We start from the raw sequence: 19,629 nt of genomic DNA, 5'->3' as shown, positions 1-19,629 counted from the left end.
AATAAATACCATAAAATTGGTATTTATAAATTATGTAAAAATAAACCATGTATTTTTCTAACTCACTGATTGTAAATTCAAGATTAAAAGTTTATACTCTAGTGATCTGAATTTTTTTGGTTCCAGGTTTGACTCAGCAGGTTATGATCCATCACAATCTGTTAATATTTGTATTTGTCCCCCAAATAAGTCTTAATAATTTATATTTTATAACCATCCAATTATTCTGATACTATTTTTTCCTTTAGAGGAAAAAAAACAAAACCGATCTTTTACTATTATTTAAAAAAAACTAGAAGTAGATACTCCATCTTGCTGTGCACTGTAAGAGGTGACTGACACTTTGGACTGTTTTTACAGAGTGTCTTGCATGTATGCTGTTGATGATCTCCATGCTCACCCCAACACCCCAGTACAATCAAATTGACTCCCATACACCTGGTTTTAGACTGGGAATGAGGAAGGCATGGAAGTCCAGTGGAGAATCCCTAAGATGACAGCCAACCAGGAATAAATATACCAAATAGTTTTGCCAGTTTCTTGAAGATTAGGAAAACAGACAAAATAAAAGTAATATTATTATTCCCAAAGGTCACTAATAGTTAATTCATGGCAGATAGTGTAAAAAAGAAAAAAACTGAAAGAGTGAATTCTGAGGGAAAATAAGATAAAATCCACATGGCATCTCTACCAACCACCGTTTGAGAATTGGTTGTCTCCAGAGTAACTATTATGAGATGGTCCACCATCATTTTTTTATAGGAATCATATTCCATAATCAGTTCACCTGGCTGAATACCAATGTCAGGTAGTCACCCAGGATAAACATTTATATTAGAATATCAATATCATATCAATCACCATATATATATCTGTATGTATATAAAATTACATATATAATTATATATATGAATATGTTATCCAACCTTGATTCAGTCAGGTCTCTGATTTATCTTCATAATTTGCTATAAAGTTAGTTTAAATATTGCCAAATCCACTCCATCTTGAAGAATCTTGGTGAATATTGAAGAAATTTTTACTGTAGAAAGTTAAATTGTAGTATGCTAGAAAAAGCATGAGTACTTGACAATTATGAACCTGGATTTTATTCCCCATATTGATGCAGGACAGCCATCACTTTGGAGCAAATCACTAACCAGTTCAAACTTCATCTTCCTCATCTGAAAATAGGTGGACTGAAATGATTACTCTTTAAGCTCTACCTTTCTGTGATGATGAATATCTATTTGAGAGCTTTCACTTCTATAGTAATTAGGTCACGGGAGTCCTGACCTTGTAAAATCAAGAAAGAATGAATAGAGACCTAGAGAAAAGTTAGTGAGTTGAAATGTAAAGGACATTCTCCCGTAAGCAACGTGTTACATTCCTTGGTGCCCTGGGTCTTTCTTTCTGCTTTTATCAACTGTTTCTGAACATTTCTCTGAATTTTTGGTATTTTAATTCCTTAGTCTTCCTTAAACATTGTATCCTACACCTTGAAAATTACATATATTAGAATGTTAATGAAGATGTCCATGAGAAAAGACCAAGAAAACTAATTCATGAGGTACTGTTATTTGAGGCCATCATTCCTAATTTAAACGAAATGAACATCAAGAGAAAAAAAATATTCCTGAAATACTGTGCTCTCATTTGACTTATATTTTAAAATTGTTAGCTTGTGAAGCATATTGCTTATGTTTGTGTCAGGGTTACCCTTCTTTTGCCCAAATACTTTTCAACCGAATTTGGCTGAGCATTACTGTAGAATAATGCAGTTCTAAAGTTATCTGTTTGCATATGGTTCCTTCAGGAGGGATTCAAAGGATACATTTGTTGTGTTTATAGAGATGACAACCCTTTATTTCTCCAAAGCCTAAATATGTTTTCCTAAAGGTACCCTGAAAATCAGTGCCTGCTTCTGCACTAATAAACTACAGGTCTTTCTCAGTCTAATATTATATTGGAAGAAGAGGCATTGTTTAGACACATAATCATGCTACTGCTGACTGTTGCTATAAAAATGAAGTTTCATCTCTGCACAATTTCCATTGCTTTTCCTTTGAAATCTGGTGTTTATTGCAACAGAATTTCAGATTTTGCAACATGAGAGTCTGAAAGACAGGCCAACACAGGCGGCTCTTTGGAAACAAGAGACCTGGTACTTCCAACAGCCAAAAAGCTGGCCAAACACCAGGATGAGGGGAAAGACATATCAGGTAGGTTGTGTTGGATCAGATGTATTTTGATTATTTGCTAGAAGGTTTCTTTTGACAAAGCATGATTTTTTTTTGGTTGTTCTGTATTTCTGTTAACCATACTCTCCTGGAAGAGACTTTGACCATCTGGATGTGGTTTTTATTTCTGTGAGAAGGAACTTTTGTGTCCTTGACATGCCACTAGTAAAAATAAATGCTCAATGAAAAGAACATGGATCAAGATGCTATATATTTCCAGGTCAAATTAGGACAACTACTACAACTTATTTGGGGTATACAATTAAGCATGTGAACATGAAAAAAAATGCACTTATTACTAATATACTTACAGAAGGTTTCAGAATAACTTGACAGCTAGTTTGGAACAGTCATAGTAAACATAACATCTGCACACAACATGGTCATCTGTAGGATAATAGGCAGCTAAACATGTGTCCATGTACTATACAAACTAGTGAGAATTTTGTTTCAGGAGATCTGGGTTTTCCTGTCACATTATAAAAATTATTATAGATTTAAGATACAGATTTGAAATTTGTTGCAAACTGTAGCAAAAAGGATAAGGCACATCAAAGAATAATGTTTGGGGAGCATATAATTTTTCTGTCCTTTACCCTTTAGTCCACTGGCAATTCCTTTTCCATAACTCATTGCAGTTATTGCTGAATGCTTTATCCGGGCAGTGAGGGTTTATTTTTAGTTCTGAATTTGCAAATGAAGCAGCCTGTGAGGTAGATTCCTCAATTAAATCAAATTACCCATACTAGTGTTGCCACTAAAAAGTACAGTTTTATTTTATACTTGAAATAAAGACAAAGATAATTTTTTTTTTTTTGGATTGGCTGCTCTTTTTACTTAGGTACTTATCTCTATATTATCGTTCTAACTAAATCCCTATTGGGTTATGATGAAGTTTGATCTCTTCTAGGTCTGTGTATAAAATGAGCTCACTTTCTGAAGCTATGAGTTTAGAGACAATGCCAGTAGGCTTCTCTAGCACTGAAGTTTGCATTTCCCTTTCTGGGGTGGTGAGGTATTACTGTAGCTCTTAACTCTGCTTTTGTGCTATACTTTCCCTTACATTAGTGGTGGGTCTTAGGAGGCATGGAGATGGCATTAAAGCTAGTTGTGTCTTTGCCATGTTTTGTGAATGAGAGTCTCTTTTGAAAGGATCATGCTCTAAAGCCCTAAGAATCTTTCTAAAATGCTACTATTGTAACTAAGAAATTACCGAATCCCTCTAGTTTACATAGAATAGTGTTATTTTGTTATGGTTGTTGTTACAAGGTAAAAATATTCTGGATCATGTAACTTACATAAAATCTAACAAATATGTACTGAAAATTTCTATAAAGGAGTTTTTTTTTTTAGGGTTCTGAATATTTAGAGAGTTTGCTTATAATTCTGCAGTTTTAATCACAGACACCATAATTAGTTCTTCCTTAAATACAAGGTCTGTGTAAACACAACAACATACCTTTGAAAGCAGTGTGAAAACAGAGTGGGCAGCACTTGAAGGGGATTCTGGTCTAGTTGATGTGTTTGATCACCTGGTTTGGATAAACAGTCAGGTTGTATCTCATGTTAGAAAAGGCTTTGGAAATTAGAACAGAAGTTATAATTGGGTTTTACTTCAGTGCCATACACTGTGCAATTATAAAACAATGAGCGAGATAGATGAGATTATATTCCTAGTTTCATTCTAAATATCAATATTAGGCATTTATCATGAGACCCTTTAAAAGCCTCTACTTTTAAAATAGATATGGTGATGGATGACTTAAATCCAGAAAATAGCAGACGCTAAAAGCAAGATAAACCACAAGGAATTACTTTCTTTCAGTTTAAGAAAGCTTTGACCTCTTAACAAATCAGTAGATGATGCATTATAATGATTTTTATATGAATATACTACTTCTACCATTTGAACTGATTGCATCACCTATAAACCAAAAATATAAATAGATTTATCTAAAGCTTTATCTGAAGGTTATTCAGTAGCATCTTGTTAATAGAGAATGAACCAACCCCTTGGTTATTTGTAATGCCAGTTAGATTGTTCAGGAATAAATGAAACCTTGATGGGTTATGTTGCACATAAACAGTATATTCATGGCAAGACAACAATATTAGGACTATTCTAAATTTAGCACTTTATTACTCATAATCTGCCACTGTGAATGTTTTTACTCTTTTTTTAAAAAAGATTTTATTTAATTATTCATGAGAGAAACAGAGAGAGAGGCAGAGACACAGACAGAGGGAGAAGCAGGCTCCATGTAGGGAGCCTGATGTGGGACTTGATCCCGGGACTCTGGGATCATTCCCTGAGCCAAAGGTAGATGCTCAACTGCTGAGCCACCCAGGCATCCCAGTTTTTACTCTTCTTTAGTAAGCTCTGCTACAAATCAGGAGCGTGATTATCATATAATGGAAAGTTCTCAAGATGATATTCTCATTTTCCTTTCCACCTCAGAGGAATGGGGAAAGTCAACATTCAAAAAACAAATGAACAAACAAAACCCAAAAGTCAACCAAGAAAATAAACCTCTAAATAACAGAATGTTAAAACTTTAAGGACAGTAAAATACAAATTATTATACTTCATGTGGAAATATTATACTAGATGGGTTTATTTATCAACATTGACGTACCTAAGAAGCTGCACTCTAATTACCAGGTACTTTTCATTCAGGAACTTCTGTGTCAAGAGTTTCACTACCTGGACTTTTATGCTGCACCAGGACAGAAGTGATTGTCATGGCAAAGGGTTGTGCTAAAAATGTACTAGTTAGTGAAAGTGGAGAGAGGGCTGGCAAGTAGTCTAAAAAAGTCTCTAGAAAAGCAAAGGACCACTTCAGTGAAGTAGGCCAAGGGAAATATGAATTTTCTAATTTTATAGGGTGAGCAAACAGGAAATAAACTATAAACTTGAAACTTGATTTAGTAGGTGATATATTATAATGACTTCATGTTAATATACTATTTTTATCATATTAATCAGAAACCTACTGTAAAACAATTATATATAAAAAGAAACAAAATTAGAGGAAAGGAATTGAGGCAAAGCATTGGAATATCAAAAATGAATAGTTTGGAGGCTTTCAGTAACAGGTGCATAATATCATCTATGAAAAAAATTCTTTGATATAGGGGTACCCTTTTTATTTCTTGGTCAGTATTAGGCCCATTGAGTAAGGGATAGTCCATGTATTGGCGTTATAGCTCTTTTATTTCCTTTTTTAGTTTATTAATGTAATTATTGATTGTTAGAATTTTTCTTCAGAGCACCGCTTTCACTCTAAACTGAAGGCTTTGATATATGATATCTTCATTGCTGTGATGGTAGTAATGAATACCAGATAATCAGCAAGTGTGTTGACAAGGCATTTGATAAAATTCAACACCCATTTTAGATAGAAACTCTCAATAAAATGTAGTAGATGAATGTTATAAAGTGGTAAAATGCATCTACCTCAACCTTAAATATAAAATTATTTCCACATGAATTAGGGAAAAGAAAAATTTGATATGGTGTTCCTTAACCGTCACTAGCAACATGTGAAAGTACTTGTTTTTCTACATCCTTATTAAAAGAATGTCAAACTGTTAGGTTAGAAATTGTAGTTAGGATAGTTTTAATTTTTAATTATCAAGTGAAAAGTGATATTGAGCATTTTTTGTATTTAGAATAATTATTTTTTTCTGTGAACTATATCCTCACAACTTTTTCTACCCAGTTGTTGAGCTTCTATAATGAGCATAAAATAATTTTATCATTTTTCAATATGTCTTGTGACTTTCTTTATGGTAGTTTCACTATCCTAAACTTTCTTAGGAATTTAAATTTATATATTTTTAATGACTTCGGGGTGTTTATTATTTACTTTTTAAAAAATTTTGCTTTTGCTTTGGAAGGGCATCCACACCTCAGAAATATAGTCAATACAAACAAAAAAGATGACGATAATACAAATAAAACATTTTTGAAGAGAATGTAAAATTATTATATTATTTGTTGATTTCGGTATTTTCTACTTGGCGAATCTTGAAGAAACAATTAAACAAGTACAGATTTAAAGAATTCAGATGTATCTGAATATAAAATTAATATACAGAAATCGATAGCCATCATATATATAACATACTAGTGAGAGGCTATAATAGAAAAAAAATTCCATTCTGAAGTTAACCACTAAATAAAATATAATACCTGAGAATAACAAGAAATATGCGCAATGTATATAAAAAGAACTTGAGAGATGCTTGGGTGGCTCAGTGGTTGAGCGTCTGCCTTCAGCTCAGAGCGTGATCCTGGATTCCCGAGATCGAGTCCCACATCCGGCTCCCAGCATGAAGCCCGCTTCTCCCTCTGCCTCTCTTTCTCTGTGTCTCTCATGAATAAATAAATAAAATCTTAAAAATAAAATCAATCAATAAATAAACAAACAAATAAATAAATAAATAAATAAAACTTGAAGATGGTATTCTGGAATGTAAAACATGTCTTAAATGCAATGGTGAGCCATGTCCTTGTAGAAGAAGCCTCAACATCATTAAATAGATTTAGTGCCCCTAAATTAATCTATAAATCCAAAGCAATCTCAATAAAAATATTAGAAATTAAAAAGTTTTATTTTTATAAAGTCCACATGACAAAACAAAAGAGAAAAAGTGAATTGGAAAATTGAGAGATAAAGACCAATGAGGTATAAACACTCCTGTAATACACTTTTCATTTAATATTGATTAGATGGAGGCAAGGTGCTGAAATGGATATATACCAATGGAAAGGAATATAAAGTTTAAAAATAGGCCTATATATGTTTGACAAATTAACATATGTCAAACTGTCATTTTTAATTAGTAGAGATTGGGTTATCAAAAATGTATAACAAGGTAGCAATCCTGAAAAAAAATTAAGTTGGTGCTAAAACATATCTTGCACTAAATATGCTCTAGGAAAAATTCTAGGGAAAAATGGGGAAAAAAGTTCATTTACTTATTTACTTATTATTTAGTGATTCAACACTTACATATAACACCCAGTGCTCATCACAAGTGTTCTCCTTTTTAAAAAATTTTTATTTAAATTCAATTTAGTTAACACATAGTATGCTATTAATTCCAGGGGTAGAATTTAGTGACTGATTCATCAGTTGCATATAACATCCAGTGCTCATTACATTAAGTGCCCTCAATACCCATCACCCACTCAGCCCATGGGAAAAAAATTTTTTAAATGATGGAATATAGATGGTTTTCAAAGCAATAAATAAATAAATAAATAAATAAATAAATAAATAAATAAAAATGAATTTCAGTTCCTATAAAAAGTTCTGCTTAGCAATAAGCACCCAAAAGAAAGTCAAAAGACATTAAAATTTGAGGAAGGATTAGAAGGATATTTTGAACTCATTGATATGCTTTTGCAAATCAAGAAAAATTCCAACAACCAAGAATAACATGGGCAAAACATGTGAGCAGAGAAGAAATTACAAATGATTTTTAAGCATGAAAACATTCTCAATAACACTTGTCATAGGATAATTACAAATTAGAACTATTCTGTTGTGCTATTTGCATTGAGAAGTTTGGCAAATACCCAAAATCTTAATCATCCACTATGCTGGCAAAAATGTGAAAAAACAAGCATTTTCATATATTATTTGTGAAGGTTTAAATTGGTATAATTCTGTAGAAGGATAACTAGTCAATATCCTGCAAAGGTAAAAATGTGCATACATTTGATGCAGCACTTCCACTTCTAGGGCTTTATGCTATGCCTAAGTGTGTTTGTGGGCAAAATTATAATATGTACCAAGCTGCTTAGTGAGTAGTGTTTTTATGAGGGTCAAAGGACTTAACAAAACAAAGTCTATTCATAGAGAATGGCGTAAAAACATTACACGTATTCAAAAAGCCATTTAGAAGAAAAAGGGACATTTTTTTTTCCTTGTTATACTGATATATGAAGAACTCCCCACATTTGTTATTAAATAATAATCAGTTTAGTAAAATAGAGATTGTATTTTATCATTTATGTAAAAAAGCAAAAATAAAATAGTATCTTTTGAATTTTGAAATGTAATATTAACTATTCTAACAAATGAACAAACAGAAATTTAAGAATAATGTGAATATTAGACATTATTATTCTTTAAAATAGTTCAGACTTTCATCTTCTGACACCCACATTTCTGCTTTGTCCTCCCTTCCTCTTCCAAATATATATCTTCACTGGTTGAGGGGATCTGATGTTAAAAAATGTGCATGACACAACATTTCTTTTACTTTCTTACAATAAAGCATTCAACTCTAAGTCAACATTATAGACTAACCTCTGGATCTAACTTTGAACATAAATAAAACCTTTATTCAGGTAATGTATTAAACTATGTATAAACATTACTCCATTTATCTCCCTTGCTAATTTTTTTAAGCAAGAGTTTTAAAAATTATAGTTCTTAGTGTGGGCCAAATAAGTGAATTTTAAGAATTTTCTATCCCATTTAATAGAAGACCATTTAAAAAATATTCCTGATGTATTACTTATAGTTCTGGATTCCCTAACAGTTATTAGTAATTATAGAATACCTTCAGGTTAATTTTTGAAAATATTTTCTCCAGCTATACCCAATTGGTTGTTGTTGTTTTCTCTCATCAAATGCTAGCTTTTGCCATTAGATAAGCCTATTCTAAGTTTTCCATTTAGATGACCTCTCTTGAGGCCTAGGCAAATGTGTTGATTTTCCTACCTTCTCCACTGACTATTCTATTTACTATCAAAAGCCTATTAGGAGTAAAAGGAAGTGCGAGGATTTACAGTATAGTCCAATTTGAGCTTTTAAAAATTGAAATTTTTAGGGACACCTAGGTGGCTTCAGCAGTTGAGTGTCTGCGTTCAGCTCAGGGCATGATCCTGGGTCTAGGGATCGAGTCCTGCATCAGGTTCCCTGCAGGAAGTCTGCTTCTTCCTCTTCCTCTGCTTATGTCTCTGCCTCTCTCTCTGTGTCTCTCATGAATAAATAAATAAAATCTTAAAAAAAAATTGAAATCTTTGTTACCCAAGGGTGGAAGACAAAAAAGAGTCAACTAAAAAACAGAATAGGAGTAGGGTGGTATACATACTAGGCATATTTTAAGCAGAGAAGAATAATGGAAGTGCTGAGCAACCTTCCAAATGATAAATTATCAGTTTGAAATCTTATGAATTCCCAGGATATGTTCATACATAAATGTTAAAGAAACCTCACACCTCAAGGTTAAATACAAATTGTTATTATACACTTTATCAATAGATAAACTATAGCAGACCATGTATTATAAAACAATAATCATATGAGCTGGTGTATCTGAAAGCTTTTGTTAAACCCTAATGTCATCTACTAGTGCTAATTATGTTTTTATTCTAATAATTAAAGTCATTGTTACAAAAGTCAGTGGCGTAGCAACATTTATTCAGCTTTTCCTTTATGTTGGAGCCCTGTTGTAAGAGATATGGCAATAAGTTAGAAGTAGTCCTCTGATAAGTTATTTGGCTAACACTCACGTGAAAACATGCATGTGTGCAAAAACACATGTGCATGTCCAAGTGTGCAGAGACACTTATTGTTAAAGATCCCCAAAAAGAGTAAATTGTAGACTGAAAGTAAAAGGCTGATAAATGTCAGAAAAGAATAAGAAGAAAATTCTCTGAGATATTAGGTTTCGAGCCATGTATTGAGGAAGGAATAACAGAAAAAGATAAATGGAGGTAGACAACAGCAAAGAAGACTGAGTCATTAATGGGAAGGACATGTAAAAAATATCCTTTGCAGTTATATTTGTATATGATTTATTACAAGTTCACAAAGCCTATTTACATTTTTCTCTTTTCTTGAGTTAAACTAAATTTTTGCCTTTTATCGCACAATCTAATTTTTAAAAAAAGATTTATTTTAGAGAGAGAGCATGTGTGCACACATGGAGGAAGGGACAGAGGGAGAGGGAGAGAGAGAATCTCAAGCAGACTCTCCACTATTCCTATTCAAGGCTCAAAGAGGGGCTTGATCTCAAGACCCTGAGACATGACCTGAGCTGAAGTCAAGAGGTGGACATTTAACTGACTGTACCCCTAGGTGCCCCTGTGCAATCTAATTTTTATGTATCTTCTGAGTTCACATTATAGGCTGTACAGGAGTATATACATTATGAATAAAAAATGTTTTCTTATTGAAAAAGTAGCATAATGAGAATATTTCTATATTTAAAAATTTCTATATTTAAATAGCTTTTCATGCTTTGTAGTATCAGAACTTGTTTGAAGAACAAATACTTTTCATAAATATATGATAAAGTTAAATAATAAATATTTTTAAAGATTTACCCATTTATTTGAGAGGGAGAGAGAGAAAGAGAGAGAGAGAGAGAGAGCAAGCACACAAGCAGGGGGAGAGGTCAAGGGAGAGGGAGACGCAGGCTCCCAGCTGAGCAAGCATGACTTGGGCTGGATCCCAGGACTCCAGGATCATGACCTGAGCCACCCAGGCACCCCAAAGAATACATCTATTTTAAAAGGGATCATTTGATGATAGAATCCCTCCTTATTTTCAAAATAGCTCCATAACATGACATCTTCTCAAAACTTCCATAAGAATAGAAAGGATAACAAAGCCAGAGACCTGATAGGAACAGATAAACAATTATAGAGGGTAAATAAAAGTCAAACACGGGATGTTCGTGCATGTTTAGATCTCTGTGCGATACAGAAGTATCTGCATAGCTTTTCTTCATAATCATTCTGCCGTTTATGAATTTGGTAGACTTTCATGCTTTTAACTTAAAAGACTGATTTGTTTTTTCTTTACTAAGACTTTGGAAAACTGTCTTTTAGTCTGTAACTGTGACGATTATTTAGAGTTTGGTGGGCTTGTCGTATTTATATGTTTGAAGAGAACAACCCTTCCTGCTGTGCTTGCTGCTCATCAAGCCTAATGTATTTCCTCTCTTCTCAGCTTTCTGAGGCTATCCCTGCTGTTGAGGTTCTACTTTAGTTGAGTCTCCATAGTGTATCCCTAGACTTAAATTTATGCAGATTCTTTAAAAAATCGACTTTATTTTTTGGAACTTTTTTTTTTAAGATTTTATTTGTCTGTTCATGAGAGACACAGAGAGAGAAGCAGAGACATAGGCAGAGGGAGAAGCAGGCTCCCACAGGGAGCGTGATGCAGAACTCGATCCCAGGACCCCAGGATCATGACCTGAGCCAAAGGCAGACTCTCAATCACTGAGCCACCCAGGTGCCCCCTAGAACCTTTTTTTGATTCATGACAAGACTGAGTGAAAGATACATCCTATCCCCATATCTACAGAGCCTCCACCACTATCTATACCTTACACAGAATGGTACACTTATGATCATTGATTGACCTACAGTGACACATTATTACCCAAAGTCCATAGTTTGTATTAGGGTTCACTCTTGGTGTTGTATATTCTTTCTAAGGGTTTTTTTTTAATAAAATTCTTTTTATTTATTCATGAGCGACAGAGAGAGAGAGAGAGAGAGGCAGAGACCTAGGCAGAGAGAGAAGCAGGCTCCATATAGGGAGCCGATGTGGGACTCCATCCCGGGTCTCCAGGATCATGCCCTGGGCCGAAGGCAGGTGCTAAACCGCTGAGCCACCCAGGGATCCAATGCTAAGGGTTTTGACAGATCATTGAAGATCCATCATCATAATACCCTATAGAATAGTTTTTGCTGCCCTAAAACTTTTCTGTGACTTAACTATTCATTTCTATCTCCCCACTGACCCCTGGAAACCACTTATCGTTTTACTGTCTCCATAGCTTTGTCTTTTTTGGAATGTCATATGGTTTATTTATTTTTTTAAAAGGTTTTATTTATTTATTCCTGACAGATATATAGAGAGAGAGAGCAAGGCAGAGACACAGGCAGAGGGAGAAGCAGGTTCCATGCAGGGAGCCTGACATGGGACTTGATCCCGGGTCTCCAGGATCACACGCTGAGCTGAAGGTGGTGCCAAACTGCCGAGCCACCGGGGCTGCCCTGTCATATAGTTTAAATCATACATGTAGCCTTTCTGTATTGGCTTCTTTCACTTAATATGCAATATGTGTTTAAGGTTACTTCATGTCTTTTCATGGATAAATATATTAGTTAATTTCTTTTTAGCACTACATGTCTGGAATTATACAGTTTATTTATCCATTTACCTACTGAAAGACATTTGGTGTTGTCAATGTTCTGGATCTCAGCTATTCTAATAGGGGTGTAGTGACATATCATTGTCAGTTTAATTTGCAATTTCTAATGACATATGATATTGAACACTTTTTTTCATATGCTTATGTGTCATCTGGATACCTTCTATGATGAAGTCCCTGTTGAAATATTTTCCTCATTTTTTAATCAGGTTGTTCATTTTCTTTTCGTTATGTTTTTAGAGTTCTCTGTATATTTTAGATTACAGTCCTTTATCAGATATTTGAAAATATTTGCAAATATTTCCTCCCAGACTGTGGTTTGTCTTCTGATTCTCTTGGGAGTGTCTTTCACTGGCCAGGAGGTTTTAATTTTAATTCAGGAAGCTTATCAGTTATTTCTTTCATGAACTGGGCCTCTGGCGTTATATCTAAAGAATCATCACAAAACCCAGGTCATCTAGATTTTCTTTTATCTTCTAGGAGTTTTACATTTTATAGTGAGATTTGTAATCCATTTTGAGTTAATTTTTGTGAAGGTTGCAAGGTTTGGATTATTTTTTTCTTTTTTGGCATGCAGATGTCCAGCACCATTTGTGGAAAAGACTGTCTTTGCTCCATTGTATTACCTTTGTTCCTTTATCAAAGATCAGTTTTCCATATATGTTTGAATTTCTATTCTCTTCCATTTATCTAAATTCTGTTCTTTCATCAGTACCACATTATATTGATTACCATAGCTTAATAGTAAGTCCTGAGGTCAGATGGTGTCAATCCTCCACCTTTCTTTTTCTCAGTAGTGTATTGACTCTTCTGGGTCTCTTACCTCTCCTTACAAATTTTAGGATCAGTTTGTCAATATCCACAAAATAACTTGCTGATGTTTTTGTTGGGATTTTGTTGAATCTAAAGATCAAGTTGGGGAGAACTGTCATCTTGGTAATATGGAGTCTTCCTTCCTTTCCATGACTTGGGAATATCTCTTCATTTATTTAGTTCTTTAATTTCTTTTATCAGAATTTTGTAGTTTTCTTCATGTGAATCTCAGATATGTTTTGTTAGATTTGTACCTAAATATTTCATTTTGCGGGGTACTAATGTAAATGATATTGTGTTTTTAATTTCAAATTTAACTTTTTTTTTCATTAGTGGTATATAGGAAAGTGATTGACCTATATATCAACCTTGTATCTGGTGACTTTGTTAAAATTGCTTATTAGTTCCAGGAGCTCTTTGTTTTGTTTTCATTTGTCTGATTTTTTTACCTACACAATTATGTTATTTACAAAGACAATTTTATTTCTTTCTTCCTAATCTGTATACTTTTTATTTTCTTTTCTTGTCTTATTGCATGATCTAGGACTTCTAGTGTGATGTTCAAAAGAAATGGTGAAATGAGATATCCTTGCCTTGTTTCTGATCTTATCAGGAAAGCATCTAGCTTCTCACTATTAATATGTTGTGAGCTATGAGTTTTTTTTTTTTAAGATGTTCCTTGTCAAGTTGAGAACATTTCCTCCTATTCCTAGTTTGCTGAGATGATCCTGAATGAGTATTGGATTTTGTTAAATGCCTTTTGTGTGTCTTTTGATGATATGTGATTTTTCCCCTTTAGTCTGTTGCTGTGATGGATGACATTAATTGATTTTCACGTGTTGAATCAATCTTGTAGTCCCAGGATAAATACCACTTAGTCATGGTGTATAATTCTTTTTATACATTTTCTTTTGGTTTTAATTTGCTAGTATTTTGTTGAGAATTTTTGCATTTATGTTTATACCAGATATTGATCTATAGTTCCCCCCCGCCAGTCTTCTTTTCTTGTAATGCCTTTATCTGGTTTTAGTATTAGGGTAATGCTGTCTTCATACAAAGAATTAGGAGTATTTCCTTTGCTTCTATCTTCTGGAAGAGATTGTAGGGAATTGATATAGTTTCTTCCTTAGTTGTTTGGTAGAATTCACCAAACTCAGAGTAACTCATCTGGGACTGGTGCTTTCTGTTTGGGAAGGTTATTAATTATTGGTTCAATTTCTTTAATAGATATATTCCTGTTCAAATTGTCTGTTTCTTTTTGGCTGTGAGTTTTGGCAGATTGTGTTTTTCAAGAAATCGGTCCATTTCATTTAGGTTATCAAATTTATGATCATAGAGTTATTCATGATATTTCTTTCTCCATCTCTTTACTTTTAATCTATGTGTCTATATTTTAAGTGGGTCTCTTGTAGATAACATAGTTGGGTTTGATTTTTTATCCACTTTGACAATCTCTGCCTTTTATCGGAATATTTAAACCATGGACATTTAAAGTGATTATTGATGTAGTTGGATTAATATTTATTTTGTTACTGTTTTCATTGTTCTTGTTTTTTATTTCTATTTTATCTTTCACTTTTTTATGCTTTTTGTCACTTTAATTGAGCATTTAATATACTTGATTTTTCTCCTTTTATTAGCACACCAATTATGCTTTCTTTTAAACATTTTAGTAATTGCCCTAGAGTTTGTAATATACACAACTATTCCAAGTCCATTTTCAAATAGACCATACCACTTGGTGGTTAGGGCAAGTACTTTAGAATAACAAAATATTTCTAATTTCTCCCTACTTATAATATTGCTGTCATTCATTTCACTTATACATAAGTTATAATCACCAAATACATTGTTACTATTGTTATTTTGAGCAAACTGTTATCTGTTATATCAATTAAGAATAAGAAAAATAGGTTTTATTTACCTCCACTTTCTGCTCTAATGCTCCTCCTTTCTTTATGTAGATCTGAATTTCCAACTTGTATCATTGTCCTTGTTTTAAACAATTCTTACAAGTCAACAAACTCCCTCAATTTTTGTTTACTTAAGAAAGTCTTCAATTTAGCCTTAACTTCTGAAGGATAATTTCATAGGACACAATTTCCTAGGCTGGTGCATTTTTTTTTAAATCAATATTTTTAATATTTCACCTCACTCTCTTCTTGCTTATATGGTTTCTGAGGAGAAATTAGATAAAAATCTCTTCTCTCTTCCTCTCTTCCTCTATAGGTAAGGTTCATTTTTCCCTCTGATATCTTCCAAGATTTTTTATCTGTCATTTTCTGACATTTGCCTACATGTAGTTTTTCCAGCAATTTTTTTTTTTTTTTTTGCTTAGTGTTCTTTGAGCTCCCTGGATCTGTGATTTGGTGTGTGACATTAATTCGGAGGAAATTCTCAGTCATGGTTACCTCAAATATTTCTTCTCTTTCTTTTTCCTCCTCCTGGTATTCCCATTATCCATATGTTATACCTTTTACAGTTTTTCCATAGTTCTATATTCTTTTCCATTAGTTTGGTCTTTTTCCTCTTTGTTTTTTTTTGTTTGAGTTTTCTATTGACATATTCTCGAGATCAGAGATTCTTTCCTAAGCTGTGTCCAGACTATTAATGAAGGCATTCTTCATTTCTATTACAATGTTTTGGATCTATAGCATTCCCTTTTTGGTTCTGCTTTAGAATTTTCATCTTTTTTCTTACCCATCTCTTCTTGCACAGTGTCTATTCTCTGTTAGAGTCATTAACATATTAATCATAATGATTTTTAATCCTCACTCAATGATTCCAACATCTCTGTTATATCAGAATCTAGTTCTTAAAATTCTTCCATCTCTTATATATATATTTTTATTTTTAGTATGCCTTGTAATTTGTTGTTGAAAGCCAGACATGGTATATTTGGTAAAAGGAACTCTGATAAAAAGCCTTTAGTAATATGATAAGATGTGGTGGAGTGGAAGTGTTCTATTGTCCTGTGAGCAGATCTCAATCTTTCGGTGAGCATGTGTTTATGAGCTGGAACTTCACAAGTGCTTCTCAATTTGTCCCCACCCTCCATCCCTTGGTGAGACTGGATGGCCAGAAAGGGCTCGATCTGGGTATTTCCCTTCTTCCAGGTTGGTAAAGCTCTTATAAAACTCCAATATGTTAGGCTCTGGTAAAATAGTTTCTCTTGAGAGCAGGCCTTGTTATAAAAACCAGAATGCTCTGGCTTTAAAAATGATTACTTTCCCTTTTTTCCTCTTCCCTGCCTAAAACATGAGGAGCCTTTTCTCTGGTATTCATGTGAGAACCTGGTAGTTCTTCTGAAAGTAAAACTCATAAAAGTGTGTTCCTTCCCCCTGCTACCTCCAAGACTGAGTCCTCCCTTGAGTTTTTAACTTTCAAATTTGTCCACATTGAGCCTCCAGCAATTCAATCACAGTTCAAGTTTTCTTTCCCTAGCACTCACTGGTTCCCATGTTTCTGCTGGTGGGTTTCTGCTCTGGTAAGTTGTGACTCTGCCTATCTATCTCTTGTGGATAGCAATTAGCCCTGTGACTTGTCTCTCATGGATCTAAAAAGAGTTGTTCATTTTTCATTTTATTCAGCATTTTACTTTTTATTAGGATGTGATAACAATTCTAAGTTCCTTACACATCAGACTGGAGGTCTAGATTTTATTTTACTCCTTAGATTTAATCATGACTGAATTTTCATATCAGGTCCATATTTGAAACCATCAAAACAGACTTTTTTGCATTGTTAACTGAATCTCCATTGTATTCTGTTAAGTAAACTCTCTACCCTAGGGGAGAAAATCAGGCCTAATCCTCAGTGGCCTACATACTTAATTCTTTCATTAAAAAGTGTAAAAATCACATTTTTCTCTATGGCTTGACTGCTTACCTTAAATTATTTAGGAGTAATTCAGTAAAAGAAAAAGCAACTCGTAGGTGTTTTATTTAAAGCAATTTTGTTTTTTGTCTTTGCAAAAGTAATTATTCCCCCTCCTTGGATAATAGCATAAGACTAAAGCTACAAACTCTTTCACCAGAAAGTCTCTTTCACCAGAAAGAGTTCACCATACCAGTTATGTATGCACAAAGTTTTGTAGCGAATTTTAATATTTTAATACATATGATAAAGTTTATGGAACCCAAGTAAAATGTCTTGATTTAAAACTTATTTTTTCTTGAATGTTACAAATAATTGCAATTTCTAGTATCTATTTATAGTAGGTATTTTCTTCATTACATTTTATTCAATTAAATATTGCTAATTGACTGTTAGAACTCTTTCATATATGACTTTCAGAGTTATCATTTTTTTCTAAATGTAAATTGTCCAACATCTGACAAAAATTTTTCTCAGTTGCTAAATGTCTATTTTTAATGGGAAATATGCAATTTTTAGAATTCGGCTATATACGTCTACATTTTTTCAATCTAGATTAATTTAATTAAGACACATATATACATAGGTTCAAATTCTCCCTTTTCTGTTCACTATCTTTACAAACTTTAGGCAACTTATTTTACCTTTTCTAGTAAAGGTTTTATCTTTAGTAATATGGAGATTAAAATGCCTATGTCATGAAATGGTTATAAGAGTTAAGTTACTTAGTTTAAAGACTTCTTTTAGAGACTGTTCCAAAGAATGCTTTCAGGAACTTTGAGCTGCTTATTCCATTTCCTTTACTTACAGTTACTCCAGGTTGTTATCTGCTATGAATATCTGGTGCCCCTCACTGGCAGCATGTAGCAGTAGGTAGAGTTGTAGTCTTGTAGGATCTAATTGCAGTTGATCCCACAGTGCCACATAATGTCAAATTATGCTCATAGCTGACCTGTCTAAAATGCCCCTCAAACTGATGTTGACATTTGTGAATCGTCTAAGACTTAGAGCCATGAAAAGGTTGAGCTCTATGACCTCCCTAAAGACCTTTAGAATGTCTGAAACTAAATGCTTCATGTAAGTCACAGAAGAATTCTTTCTACAGAATAGGTGAGTAGGGAGCATTGGCTTCTTTATAAGTGTAAGATTTTTTTTCTAAATCAAGTATGAAAAAGAAGATAGGACTAGAGAATTTCATCATTCTACTTTGTATATAACAGAAGAAGAGATGTATCTGTATCTTCACAGAAACAATGTGAAAACAAACAGTATCATCTTTTTCTCAAGTACTTTCACATGTTTCCTCCTTTGAAACTCAGAATTGTCACGAAGCAAAACAGTAGATATCTATATCTTCCTGTACATATGAGAAAAAATTGTCAGAGTGGCTTAGTGACTCACTGAATATTTAGGACTCTTGGATGAAGCTTTCCATTATTTTATTCTTCTTTATACAATTTAGAAATTTCAATTATAGTAACACAATTTCTTTATCAAACTTGTACTTATTTATCTTGTTTGTACTCCATCATTTATTAGTTCTCAATTGTTTCTTATTGGTGTTTTCCTGAGAGATTTTTTTAAAAAATGTTTTAGGTAACTTATCCGTTTCCTTATTGAAATATTTTCATAGTTTACTAGAGAGATAACAATTTTACTCACTGTAAAAATACTTCAAATAGCTCAGGCAACTGATGTCAACATTTGAGGGTAGTATTCAATCATTATAAGTATACTGGAAATCTTTTCTATACTATGCTCTATTCTACAACTTGATACTTATAAATAATTTTATAAGGTTGCAAAATATTTCTTAGATCTTTATTATTAAATTGACCTGTTGAACAAATTAGTATTTGGTATAAAAAATAAACATGAAATATGAATTTAAAGTTTCAACTCTATTTATTATTTTCATCCTAAGAAAGCATTCATTTAGCTATCTAAAAAATAATTTGTAATAAAATTTATTTTGTTACAGAAACAAAATATACAAGAATTATGGATAAATGAAAGCAATATCCTCTTAATTTGGTTACATATCTTAATATTATTACCTCTAATAATGAGATTACCTCTAATATAATTTGTAGAGGTATGATATGCATGTAGATAGGTGCTGACCATGTCTTCTCTACTAGAGCATACATGAGTAATTGACTAAAAACTGAGTACCTTCTTATTTTCTTTTTTAATGCATTATGGTTTAGTGCCAAGAATGACTGTGTTTAGGAATCAACATATTAAAACATATTTTTACACATTTGAAAATCAAAGAGATACTTGAAAAAATATTATATTACAAAATAAAATAACCAAACCACACATGTAGCCAAGGAAGAAATTTAAATTTATACTCTTTCATGTTGGCAATTTTGGTGGTGATGAGCAGTGGAGACTATGGCCTATCTGGTTGTCTATGGGAGCTTCTTAATCTTTTTTGCACCATTTGGTGAAGCCATGCTTCTCTTCCCCACTTTTATCCTCTGAGTCACTACCAAGCCCTTGCAAA

At 33.0% G+C, this 19,629-nt stretch overlaps 1 long non-coding RNA gene across 1 annotated transcript in view; it reads left to right on the top strand.

Moving 5' to 3' along the window:
- The window catches only part of LOC144301763 (uncharacterized), a 305,839-nt gene that overhangs the window by 262,349 nt on the left and 23,861 nt on the right, over window positions 1–19,629 (top strand). Inside the window, exon 4 of the long non-coding RNA XR_013368566.1 lies at window positions 2,089–2,219. This is a non-coding gene — a long non-coding RNA (uncharacterized LOC144301763). The remainder of the gene's footprint in view (window positions 1–2,088; window positions 2,220–19,629) is intronic.

Source organism: Canis aureus, chromosome 30 (assembly GCF_053574225.1).
Source record: "Canis aureus isolate CA01 chromosome 30, VMU_Caureus_v.1.0, whole genome shotgun sequence".
NCBI lineage: Eukaryota > Metazoa > Chordata > Mammalia > Carnivora > Canidae > Canis > Canis aureus.
The sequence above is the reverse complement of the archived record's forward strand: the minus strand, read 5'-3'. Positions and strand labels throughout refer to the sequence as shown.